Below are 13,760 nucleotides of genomic sequence, written 5' to 3'. Positions count from 1 at the left end.
TCTGTGATGTAAAATTTCCCAGATGAAGGAGGATATGAGTCTTTAAAGATTTATACTTATTTCCAAAAAATATTTTACCAGTTTACACATTTACTAGCCAGGAATAATCACAGGGCTGATCTTACCACATCTTTACCAACAGAGGGAATAAAAAATATTGTCTAATTTTATAATAACTTATCAGCAAATAAAACCCTGTATCATATTACATTCATGTTTATAGACAATGCTAAACTTTTTCGTATGGTTATTAACTAATAGTGGATCCTATTTTAGGAATTACTTTTTCATGTCCTTTATTTTTTGAGTGGTATTCTAATGCTATTCTGATTGAATTTAACAAAGATTTTTTATATGTATACCATTCAAACTCTGGCTATTATAGTTGTTGCAAATATCTCAGTTTGTGTTTGCCTTTACATTTTGTGTGTGTGTGTTTTAATTTACACTTGGTAGTCAAAGCTGTCCATCGTTCTCTTTATTATTTCTTTTTAAGTGCCAGTTAAGTTGTTACATTGGATTTTAATTATCTGTCCCACAAGGCCCAGCTTAAATGTCACCTTTTCTGTAACACTTCCTCTGATCTCTGTTCCTTCCCTCAGCCTCAGCCACAGAAGGTAGTTATCAAAGTTTTTGATCTTTGCAGTGTGACACTGAAAAGATGGTATCTTGTTATAGTTCTAATTTGCATTTTTCTTAGTGTGAGTGAGGTTGAATATTTCTTCTATTTTTTTTCATTTAAATTTTATTTATTTGTTTATTTGTTTATTTTTTAGAGACAGGGTCTTGTGCTGTTGCCCAGGCTTGAGTGCAGTGGCACTATCATAGCTTACTGCAGCCTGGAACTCCTGGGTTCAAGCGATCCTCCTGCCTCAGTCTCCCGAGTAGCTAGGACTATAGGGACTGGCCTCTATGCATAGCTAATTTAAAAACCTTTTTAGAGAAGGGGTCTCACTATGTTGCCTAGTCTGGTTTTGAACCCCTGGGCTCAAGCCTCCTGCCTCAGCCTCCTGAGTCACTGTGATTACAGGCGTGCCACTGCACTCAACTTCTTTCTACATGTAAAAGTAATTGGTAGTTCCTTTCAGGAAACTGTTCACACTCTTTGCTTGTTTTCTAATTTGACTTGCAGTCTTTTCAGTTTATAGAAGCAATCTTTTGTATTAAGTGAATTAGTCCTTTATGAGTTGCTAACTTTTCTACCAGTTTGTACTTTCTCTTGATTTTGTTTATAGTGCCATTTCCATGTAGAAGTGTTTTTTAAACGAGGATGAATTTATCAGTTTTTTTCTTTCATGACTTCAGGTTTTGTGTCATATTTAAGAAAGGCCTCTCTTATTCTGAGATTATAAAATAATTTCTCTATGGTTTCTTCTAGTCTGTCTGTCCTTCCTTCCTCCCTCCCTCCTTCTCTTCTTTTGTTTCAGTCAAACGTTTCATCCAGAGAAGGCATGGATGAAGCAAGCTCACTCTTTGCTGCCACCAGCCATCTCCCCAAACCTTTGCTTGTCCTAGCAGCAGCTCTGGATTTGATACCTCCTAGGGTCCAATTTCAGCATCCAGGGAAATAACATCCTGGTACCTTCAGGTCCAGCTGAAGTTGCTTTACTGCTTCTTCTATCACCCTAGAACCACTTTCCCCTTACAAAAGATTGTGGGGGGCAGTGGAGATCTGTCCCCTTCCATGTCTGGTTCAGAGGGTAGATAGCCACTACCTAGAAATGCTGGATCTCCTATCTGTTGAAGCTGACCACACAATAGTCATTCAGCCATTACCTGGAGCTACAGAGCCCCTGTAGAAACAACTTCTAAGATCCCAAAGAGATAGGGACACCCCAAGACCAGTAAAGGTCAAGGGTAGAATGACTTTCGTCAATGTTTAAAGATTCTAGGTAGAAGAGGACTAATGGGAAGAAACTACAGAGAGGGAAATTTCAACTGGATACATTGAGGAACGTTCACATCAGTTGTCTGACCATGGAAGCCCTGCCATTAGAAGTACTCCACGCCCATGAGATCCCTGTGTCTGGAGGTGTGCAAGCAGAGGCTGGACCACAACCCAGTAAAAAGAGAAGGGCTTCAAAGTGTCTGTGAACCCCCGGAAAACTGTAGGAAAGAATTTGCATGGGCACGTATGTGTAGACAGACATGCACGTTTTTCTGAAAAAAAGAATCAGAAGATCATTCCAACCAAACCAAGGTCTGCGTACCTGCCTGCAGGTGACATTTAGGTCCCATAGTGAATGCGGGAAATAGATGCTCTCTATAGTCCCCTCAAACCTACTGTCTGTGATTCTTCTCACAAGATTACAACAACACTGCAAGCCTCCTATGCTCACCAGTGGGAGAAGCAGCTATTAGAAAAACCTGGGAGCAACTATTTCAGGAAGGGACATTATATACGCCATCACATCCCCAAAAATGCTTATCTAATACAATTTGGAAAATATTGGTTTTCTGATGTGATTTCTGAATCACACTCTGGTTGCTACTTTACAGTTATTGTCCTATTAGTTCCAGGTCCACAATTAATTGTTGCTTGAACAACCTCATATGTTTTCCCTGTGGGTAATTACCGTGGTTACTGTTCAGTGAATAAATGGCCCATTGTGTTTACCATGGGCTTGGAGTACAATATATGCCCCAGGTCTAAATCATGTTGGGTGCAAAATATTAACTGGCACTGACATTTTCTGCACCATTTGAGATAATGCATGCTTTGATTAGATTGCTTTGCGTCACTGTTCCTCTGGCTTTAGTCTCCTGAAACTTTCTTCCGTAGGCAAAAACTGCAGGAGCCCAGTAGTACTGCTGGACTTTACAACTAAGAGACATCTGAGAAATCATCTACCTCTGGGGTTCTCTGCACACTGGAGTCATTTGGGGAGATTTCAAAGAATACTGGTGACTTGGTTCCACTCCAAACTAACTGAATAAGCATCTCTGGGCATCTAGCCTAAGCATCAGTATTATTTAAAAATTTTCCAGGTGATTATGATGCTCAGTGAGGGTTGAGGACCACAGATATAGCTCAACACCCCTGGTTTTGAATAAGCAGACTGCAGCCCTGAGAGGACATGTCAAAATTCCTCTATAGTTAATAAAAAGTGGAAGCAGGACTTGAAGCCAGGTCTAAAGGCCTCTAACACTTGTGCACTTTTTCCCAAGGATGACTACCTACCTGCCTCTTACATCCTCCCCAGGCCTTCTTCCCCTTGCACAGTCACCCAGCATCTGGCACCACCAGGGCTGTTAGCATTAGGGCCCTAACTTGGACACCAAGCTTTCTGGGTGCTCCTGTCTTGTTTCGCATAACCAAGTTTGTTTCTGAACAGATTGTGATTGAGGCTTTCAGTTAATTCCTGGCCAAGGATTTATTTCAGAGAGTATTTTAAAATTTAATTTATAGTTTTGTTCTAATTTCTAGTTTTACTGCATTATTTTGAGAATTTGGCAAGTGCTGTGTCTGCTTTTGGAATTTATTGAGATTTTCTTTGTGGACTATTATACAATCAACTTCCATACAAGTTCCATGGTGGTTGGAAAAAGGATGAAATCTCTAGTCATAAGCAACAGAATTCTTTATTAGACTACTTATGCATAATAGATATAACCAAACTAATTATATTATTATCATATGTTTTGTATTTTTGTTTACTTGATTTATCAAAGGCTGAGAAATTTGTTAAATTTTTCTTTATTGTCTTTGGTCATTTCTTCATGTATTTCAACTGTTTTTGCTTTATGTGCATTCATTTTATCTTGTTTTGAGCATAAATTTTCATTACAATTATATCTTCATTTTTCAGCAATGTATACTTTTGCCTAGTGCAAATGGTAGGCACTTAATAGATATTCATTGAGTGAAGATTAAAATATTTATCAAGGTAAAACAAACCTCTGTCATTTTATTGCTTTTTGTTTGATAGTGTATCTTGCTTGTTATTAATACTGCAATGCTTACTGTATTTTTGCTTGCATTTGCCTGTCATTTTTTTATCCTCCTTTTACTTGTATTCTATTAAGATTGTTTTTAAATATACATCTTGAAAAGAGCATATGGACAGATTTTAAAATATGCATGTATATTGCCATAGTAAATACTTGGCCTTGCATACTCCATCTCTTTGGCCATCTCTTTTTTTTAATACTTCCTTTTTTGTCTCCTTTTGTTCCTGCTGGTTTTCAACTTTGTATCTACTCTCCTCTGTTCTGGTTATGTGAATTAATCTTGCCTCAGGTCTCAGCCTGCTGGAGTACCTTTTAATAGGTACCTTGAGAAGTATAAACGATTGACAACTTACTGAAGATGGCCCTGTATTGCCTTGACACACTGTGGAATTTGGCTGGGTATGAAATTCTTGGGCTACCATTTCTCCTCTTCAAAACTACAGAGTGATGCAGAGGAGAAATTTGGGCTTGGCTTGATTGTCGCTGATTGTTGTCCATTTGTAGGTACCCAGATTCCTCTGCCTGGATGCCTGAAAGATTTTTTTCCCCTTATTCCTGGAATTCAAAAATTGCACTCTTGATTTTATCTGGGATACAGAGAGTCCTATACATGAACTGTATACAATCTATACACTCAAGTATTTAAAACTCAGTAAAAAAATTAATATATATATAAAATGACTATGCTATATATTGCACATATAATTTTTATATATAAATATAGTATATATCATATGTTAAATATATAAAATGTAATTTTATGATATATTTAACATATTTATGATATATACTATATTTATATTATATATATTATACATATAGCACATATAGCATGTTTATTATGTATAATATATTTATTTTATATTCCTATATATTATTATCTCTCCTCTGGGACACAGAATTATCTATATGTTGTCTCTTCATTCTCCAAATCCGTATCTATCATATTTTCTTTCATAATTGCATCTCTTAGTCCTTGTCCCCTTTATTCTAGAAGAGCATCTTATTTTATTCTATTTTATTAAAGGGTATGTGCATATTAACTTTCATTATTTTCTGGTAAAATGGCTGTATCATCCGCAGCCCTAGCTATAGGACATAAGCATTTCATTTCTTCACATCCTGGTCAATATTTGATATTATCTGACTTCCTAATTTTTGTTAGTCTTTCAGAGATAAAGTGGTACTTCATTATTATTTGATTTTGCAGCTCTTTGCCTGTAATGTGGCTGAGTGACGATACATAGACACGTTAACTATTCAGGTTCTTTGTCCTGTGAGTTGCCTGACTTGCTTTTCAACAGCCTCAGTTTTAAGCTTTATTGTCTTTAACATATTTGTATTGCATTATTGGCATTTTTAGTTCCCTATAAATTTTTCATGATCATCTCCCTTCTTGCCACATCTTCCTATCGCAGGGTGTCTATTTCATGGAGGCTGTTTTACTGCATATGATTGAGGAGGCTACACATCTGTGTAAAGTTTTCTTCTTTATCCTACAATAGATCATTTTCAGACATGGACTCTTCCTCCACTTCTTCTGAGTACTGTGCTTTTTTCAATATTTTCGAAGTACTTTTCCAAAGGTGTTTTCAATGTATTCACCCTCAAAAGCAAGGCAAGTGTTTTCAGGCTTGGTTTATCAAGAGACAGATGTGGACTGCACTTGGCCCTCTTTCCTATTTACATTTTTATTGCATATACTTCTCAGAAAACTAGAGAATAAGTATTTAAGCACAGTTTTTGGTGTCTAATAGGCTTTCACCTTATGCTGGTCTACATTAAATAACTGACATCATGTTTTACCCTCAGTGTCCCATTTTCTAATACTCTAGATCATCACAGTACATTAAATTTCCTTCCTGCACTGCTGCTAGGGTTTTTCTTTCCTGCCTAGAAAATTTCACATGGGAAGTCTCTGCTTCCCAGAATGCAATGCACATCTAGTGTGCTTCCCTCATCTTCTCACCCAGTTTTTTCCCCCCAGGAATGTATAGCTCTGTCTGAGTTTAGAGAAAGATGGATGAGAATAAAGAGAAAAAATCAATTTGATTGCCTCAGAGATCAGCAACTGTGAGGTAGAGGCAATAGCTGTCTAATTTTCTAATTGATATGAGTCCTGAGCCTCTAACTCAGATTGTAGGGGAGACAGGAAAAGGTCTACCTGTTAATTTTCAAGACAATTGTTATTTTATGAGACAAGGTTTGGAATGCCAGGAAGCAAAGCTTAGGATTTCTCAATCTAGAGCCATCTATTTTGTAATTAATAAAACTTCTAACATCTAGAATATCAATGAGTATTGGGGTCTCTTGGTTCCTTGAGGGTGTGTATATGTGTGCATTTTCTTGGTTTTATTTTTGAGATACAGTCTTGCTCTGTCTCCCAGGCTGGAGTGCAGTGGCAAGATCTCAGCTCACTGCAACCGCTGCCTCCCAATCGTTCAAGAGATTCTCCTGCCTCAGCCTCCCAAGTAGCTGGGATTATAGGCATCTGCCACCATGCCCAGCTAAATTTTTTTTTCTATTTTTAGTAGAGATGGGGTTTCACCATGTTGGACAGGCTGGTCTCAAACTCCTGACCTCAGGTGATCCACCTGCCTCGGCCTCCAAAAGTGCTGGGATTACAGGCATGAGCCACTGTACTTGCCATCTTTTTCATGTTTTGACAGTTTCAAAGGAAAGCTGAAAACAAAATGTTTTGTTGGGTACTGCTAGCCAAATACCCTGGTTTTTTCCTTTTTTGGTTTATGCCATTTATTTATTTAGTAAACCATATGTTCTCAAATACTGCAAAGATAAAGTTCAGGTCCGTTTAGTATAAGTATTAGAAAAATCACAAATAAATTTAGTCTGCATTAACCAACCCAATATGCGGCAGTGCCTGGCATTCTCCTTCACATTGTTCAGATGCCATTTAAACCACAAGGTGGCGTGAAGGTTTTTAAGGTTTGTGATTGGTGCCATTCAACTGCTCTCTAATGCGGTGGTGCCAGCTGTCATGTCCCTGGGGGCTGGTGTATAAGACTGTCCAGCTCATCCCATACTGGCCACTTCTGGGCACTGGGTAGAGTTTTTGCCCACCCCTCTGACTGCCGTAATCTGTAGCCAGGCTGAACCTGGATCACAACAGCATTCTCTTTGTCTTGAGCAGTTGCCCAGGGAGTCCTTGAGCACATCCTGAGCCACAGAAGATCCTTAGGTAGCATCTCATTCTTTCACTCCCACCCCAGGAACTGATCTGAGTGCTTCTGATAATGATGGCATCCAGGTACTGCCCAACCTACAACCAGGCCACAGGGCCTGATGGCTCCCCTGCACTATCCATGGCCACCTGGCCAGAGGACTGGCAAAATCCTCCAGAATCTCGGCGCCAAGGACCAAGTTCACAAAGAATGAAGCATTATGAGTGGTCGCCTTGAAGCCAGGATGTGGGCAAGGTGAAGCAGCTTTGTGCTTCATCCTAGAGACCCAAGACGGTTCTGTCCAAATCCTACAACCTAGTTCTCAGTATACAAATTCAGTATAACTCCCACCCCCACTTTATTTATGCCAAGGCTTCCCAGTTGTCCTCCCTCACCCTCACAACCAACCTGTGGCAGGTGCCATGAGTGGTCTTATCTTATGGATAAGAAAACTGAGACTTAGAGGTTAAAAAACTTGCCCAACAAAGCAGATTGGGGTGAAAGCACAAAAGCTTTCATGCCCAAGACAGCATGAGAATGTTTCAGCTCTGAATAGTGGTGACGGTTGGGCAACATTGTGAATATACTCAACGACAATGACTTGTCCACTTTAAAATGGTTAAAATGGTAAATTTTGTTATGTTCATTTTACCACAGTAAAAGAAGAAAAAAGGAACTTGCCCAAGATCACACAGCTTATAAATGGAGGAATGGAACCAGTATTGTTAGGTCATCCTGCCTCCATCCTCACCACCACAGCTCCTCAGAAATGATGCAAGCCCCTCAACCTGAATCCCAGAGACATCCTGGCAAAGACGGGCAGCAGCTGAGTGTGATTCAGACCCCTGGACTTCAAAGACCTTGGGTTTGGAACTCAATACTGTCTTGTCCTAGCTGTGCAAACTCAGGCCTCTAGACCTTCTTGCATCTGTAGAACTAAGTGTAAGCTCTGCCCTACCTACTTTGGAGAGGTGATGGCAGGCTGTAAAAGGACTCTGTGGACTCTGAAGCTTTACAGATGCATAAAGTCCCCTGCACTCCCTGTGATGATGATTGCCAGAGAGTTCATAGATACTGGGTTTGTGGAGAGTCTGTTCGCATTGGGGAATCCTCCTCAATCTTCCTGGGGGACAGGATTTTTGTTTTTATTTTCTCATCCTACACTCACTCAGAAAAATCCATTCTCTAACATGCCTGAAAGCAAAGCTTGCTTGACAGTGGATGGATGAATGAATGGAGAAATGAACCCATTACCCAATCGGCCAACCACAGTATAAGCCATCCAAAGGAGAGTTTTCATGAACACATATCTGACTTAGTGATTAATACTTTCAGACAGGGCTGGGTGTGGTGTCTCACGCCTGTAATCCCAGCACTTTGGGAGGCCTAGGTGCATGGATCACTTGAGGTCAGGAGTTTGAGACCAGCCCAGCCAATATGGTGAAACACTGTCTCTACTAAAAATACAAAAATTAGCTGGCGTGGTGGTAGGCGCCTATAATCCCAGCTACCCAGGAGCCTGGGGCAAAAGAATCACTTAGACCCGGGAAGCAGAGGTTGTAGTGAGCTGAGATCGTGCCACTGTACTCCAGTCTTGGTGACAGAGCAAGACTTTGTCTCAACAAAACAAAACAAAAACTTTCAGACACATTACCCAAGGTAGAAATTATCATCCATTTTGTACCTGAAGAAAATGTGGCCCAGACAGGTGATCCAGTAGAAAAGGGAGGGGACAGTTTATGCCACAGCTTCCAGGGCCTCTCAAACACAGCAAGTTTTGGAGGAGACACACTTAACCAGCAGCATGGGATGGGAAGAGAGCCATCAGCATCTCTCTCCAGCTGGAGGCCTCTAGCCTGCCGTGATATGTTTCATGAGAGTTCAGGGCCTGTATATTGAACCACGAGTCACTTTAACAAGAAGCATCTGAATGCAGAGAGAAGTGCTAAACTCATGCAGCTACAAAGCCGGGACACTGAGAGCCAGGACACTTGGGCTTAACCCTGTCTCTGTGACCAAGAGCACAAGGGGAAGTCATTTCCCCCTTTTAGGTGTCTGTTTTTCTCGTCTCTGAAAGTGATGGATTGGACCAAAGATTTCAAAGATTCCCTGCAACCACAAAAAAAATCTATGCTTCTCCAACACTGAAGAAAATGATTAAGGAGTTTGTTGGTTTTGTGTGGGTGGGTGTTTTATTTAATCTGATTTATTCAGATAATTGCCAATGGGCCTCACTTCCCTTTGCAGATATAAACCCAGACAAAAAATGTAAATACATCTCCCAGCTTCAGGATCTTTATGAAATTCCAAGCCACTGACAAATTCTTGCCTAAATGCAATTCATTCTTTACCTGTTTTGGGGCATCCAAGTTTAGCTTTTCTGCAAAAAATAAACTCTTTTTCAGGAGGCAGGTATAACCAGGGGTGGCCACAGTTGCTAAGTCCTAGGTAAGGAACTCAGGCCAAATGCAAAGGGGTGAGAAAATGATTGAAGCTTGCTCTTTTCTCTGCTGGTTTAATCTTTTTCCATGGCTTTGCTGACTGTTTCTGTAATTAAATGAGGGAGGTGTTTGTCATCTAGGGTTCCTTTCAGCCGAGATGAATGGAATGCAACTTTCTCAGGAAGCTTCTGACAAAACACTGTTTGTGGCCACTGCCAGGATGTATACAAAGGCCCCAGGCTGTGTGTGTTGGGAACTCGGGTCCACTTCAGGTCTGTGCCAGGTCACCGCTGCGCCCAAGCCCTGGCGAAAAACTGTTTGGACACAAAGTGCCTCAACATAGATGCCGGTGAGAATAACGTGATGCGGAGCGGCTGCAAAGCATTTCCCGAGTTAACAATGGAAAATGAATGCCTGGCGTTGGAGTGAGTTCTGGAAGCCCCACTCCAACAAAAGGCCTTCTGGGGTGTCATGCATAGACTTACTGTAAGATTCTAAATCTCTTTAGTCAGAGGGAGCCTGGGCTAGAACCTCTTGGGGAACAATCATTTCTTCTTTCTGTTAATGAGGGTTAGTTTTTCATCACTCAGAAATGCACAGCAGTTCAGCTTTTACCACCCCCTGCCATGGCCATAGTCTTTTGTTTTTGTTTTTCTTTTTCTTAGAGACAGGGTCTCACTCTGTCACCCAGACTGGGGCACAGTGGCATGATCATAGCTCACTGCAGCCTGGAACTCTTGGGCTCAAGCTATCCTCCTGCCTCTACCTCCTGAGTAGCTTGGATCATACCCACATGTCACCATGCCTGGTTAGTTTTTTATTATTATTTTTAGTAGAGACAGGGGTGTCACTATTTTGCCCAGGCTGGTCTCAAACTCCTGATCTCAAGTGATCCTCCTGCCTCAACCTCCAAAAGTGCTGGGATTATAGGTGTGAGCCACTGCACTCCTTATTCTTATTGGGAACTTACGACAATTTGAGGGAGGTAAGGGAGGCATTATTGCCTTTGATTCCTGTGGGAGAAACTGAGTCTCAGGGAGGTATAGTGACTTGCCTGGGGCCCCATAGCTAGTGAGAGGCAAAACAGCCAGGCGCGGTGGCTCATGCCTGTAATCCCAGTGCTTTGGGAGGCCAAGGCGGGAGGATTGCTTGAGGCCAGGAGTTCAAGACTGGCCTGGGCAACGTGGTGAAACCCCATCTCTACAAAAAAAATGCAAAAAATTAGTTGAGCATTGTGGTGCATGTCTGTGGTCCCAGCTACTTGGGAGGCTGAGGCAAGACAATCAACTGAGCCTGAGAAGTGGAGGCTGAGTAAGCTGTGATCATGCCACTGCATTCCAGCCTTCTCAAAAAGAGAGGAAAAAAAAAGGAGGCAAAGCTAGGAACTGAGCTGAGATATTTTGACTTCTTGATGAGTGCCTACCATGGAGCAAGCATTGCATGAAGGGCTTAGCATTCACTTCTTCACTTAATGTACAAAACCACCCTATGAAGTAGACACAATTATAATCTGCAATTTTCAGATGAGGAAACTGAGGCTTAGAGAGGGTAAGTGACTCGCACATGATCACACAGTAAGCAACTGGCAGAGCAGGGAGGCTAATGTCACAAGTCCCTGCTCATTCCAATGGACTGCTATGATTCTTCTCTGTGATTTAACAATTTCCTCAAAACATATTTACTTCTTTAGTCTGATTTTGACCTTCACAAAAACCCATGTTATCAGTAGACATTATTACTCTTATTTTTTAGAGAAGGAAACTGTTCAGAAGGTGACCTACTCAAAGCCACATGTTAGCAAATGGCAAGGCTAGGGCTTGGGACTTTTGTTCTTAGAATGCAGTGTTCTCTACAGTTTACCAGGCTGCTTCTCAGGGAGGCATCTGAGGCTAAGACTAGAAAGCAACCAGGGCAATTTAAAAAAAGAGAATTAGCCGGACATAGTGGTGGGTGCCTGTAGTCCCAGCTACATGGAAGGCTGAGGTGAGAGGATCCTTTGAGCCCAGGAATTCAGGGTGCAGTGAGCTAGGACCATGTGACTACACTCCAGCGTTGAGTGAAAGAGTGAGGAAGGAAGGGAGGGAGAGAGAAAGAGAGAGAAAAAGAGAAAGCAGAGAAGGAAGGAAGGAGGGAGGGAGGGAAGAAAGAGAGAGAAAGAGAAAGAGAAAGGAGGGAGGGAAGGAGGGAAGGAAGGAAGCCAGGCAGGAAGGAAGGAAGAAAGGAGAAAGAGAAAGAAGGAGAGAAAGAGAGAGGGAGGGAAGGAAGGAAGTAGAAAGAGAAAGGAGGAGAGAAAGAAGGAAGGAGGGAGGGAGGGAGGGAAGGCAGGCAGGCAGGAAGGGAGGAAGGGAGGGAGGGAGGAAGGAAGGGAAGGAGGTTTATTTAAAAGAAAAAACAGTAATACTTCATCAGTGGGTTAGTATGCTTTTGATTCTCTAAGATAGTCCAATGAAAAGATATGAAACAAAAATCATATGTATATTTTTAAAAAGTCTTCATCCTGAACATTTTTCTTTTTAAACTTTGTCAGATAGAAACTACATACATAAGTACATTAAATACTTTTACAGCATAATAGCAAAAGCGATATCCAGCTAGAGACAGTATTTATTTGTAATGATAAAGTATGAAGTCATTTAATGTTTTGCTCTTTGAGATAAAATTGTTTTTGCTACATGGCATTCTGTGATTCTTTATTATCTTCTTCACTCCCTTCTTCAACATTTCTATTATTATTTGATTTAAAGAAGATTGGAAAACAACTATTAGTTCCGAAAATCCTTTTAAGTCAAAAATGGGAGTAAATTAGAGAAATAGCAAAACTAAGTCAATGCTGAGAAGGCAGTGTGGCTCATCGGGGTAAGAACGCTGGGTTTCAGTTTGGACAGGCTGTGTCTGAATGCCACCTCCGCCCCTCCCTATGCAACCTCAGAAGACTGCTCCACCTTTGGGAACTTCAGCCTCCTCCTCTGTAAATGGACGGGGGTCATATTTCCATCTCCGGGCCGTCACAAGTATTGGAATAGCACAAGCACCCAATTAATGGTGGTTAACAATAGATCATCATTTCTAGACTTAAAAGTTGCAAGAACTAAGTTAGGAGGATTAGATGGTATTTCTTTTTCTTTCTTTCTTTTTTTTTTTTTTTTTTGAGACAGTCTTGCTCTGTTGCCTAGCCTGAAGTGCAGTGGCATGATCTCGGCTCACTGCAGCCTCTATCCACTTCCCAGGTTCAAGCAATTCTCCCACCTCAGCCTCCCGAGTAGCTAGGATTATAGGCATACCGCCACACCTGGCTAATTTTGTATTTTTGTTAGAGACAGGATTTCACCATGTTGGCCAGGCTGGTCCCAAACTCCTGACCTCAGGTGATGCACTTGCCTCAGCCTCCCACAGTGTTAGGATTAGAGGAGTGAGCCACCGCGCCCAGCTAAACAGTATTTCTTACAATCACACAAGGCCTTTTAATTTACAAAGCCCTTTCCTGCAATATTCCTCCTCCCTGGGGAAGGCAGGGGAGGAGCATACCCATTTTATAGATGAGAAGCCTCAGTGAAGGAAAGGATGCACTCACACTCATGCGGCTGCCACCAGGCAGGCACATCATTCTAAAGCAGGGTTTCCAAATCCTAATCTATGATTTTAAAACGTCGTGTTAATTAAACAAATAATAATGATCATATTACTTGTCTAATTGTGTACAATTAGAACGTATGTCTTTAATTTTCTCTTAAACTTCTGATAAAATGTTCCATTTTCCCCTCACAGCTGTGCAAGTGACAAATGCAGGAAATTAACAAATTACATTAGAAGCCTCTTTGGTTTCCTCAGCTCCTTTGCACTTGGCTTTCAGCTGATGTCTTTAGGGGTAAGAAGCGTTCTCCTGTGATCACAGCTGTGAAGCCAACTTCCTTTTAATTATCTTACTGCAGAAATCATGTCTCCTCATGTCAATATGGCACCTCTAATGAGTCCACAAATTGAAATCACATCTATCGGGGAGGGAGTTCTGGGGCCCCAGCTCCAGTCTTAAGTGGGAGAGGATGAAGCATTTCTTACTTCTGGGAACACACTTCCTACTCATTTGTCCAGGCCCACTCACAGACACCTCCTCCAGGGAGCCCTCCCTGCTCTCCCTCAGTTCTCCCAGCACTGTTTCTTCCCCTTGTGGGTGAGGCACTGAGAAGTG

At 41.4% G+C, this 13,760-nt stretch overlaps 1 protein-coding gene across 1 annotated transcript in view; it reads right to left on the bottom strand.

Moving 5' to 3' along the window:
• The window catches only part of GABBR2 (gamma-aminobutyric acid type B receptor subunit 2), a 425,235-nt gene that overhangs the window by 259,545 nt on the left and 151,930 nt on the right, over positions 1-13,760 (bottom strand). The window lies entirely within an intron of this gene.

Source organism: Aotus nancymaae, unplaced genomic scaffold (genome assembly GCF_030222135.1).
Source record: "Aotus nancymaae isolate 86718 unplaced genomic scaffold, 86718_ANA_hifiasm-v0.15.2.pri h1tg000003l, whole genome shotgun sequence".
Classification (NCBI taxonomy): domain Eukaryota; kingdom Metazoa; phylum Chordata; class Mammalia; order Primates; family Aotidae; genus Aotus; species Aotus nancymaae.
This window is presented reverse-complemented; position numbering and strand designations above follow the sequence as displayed.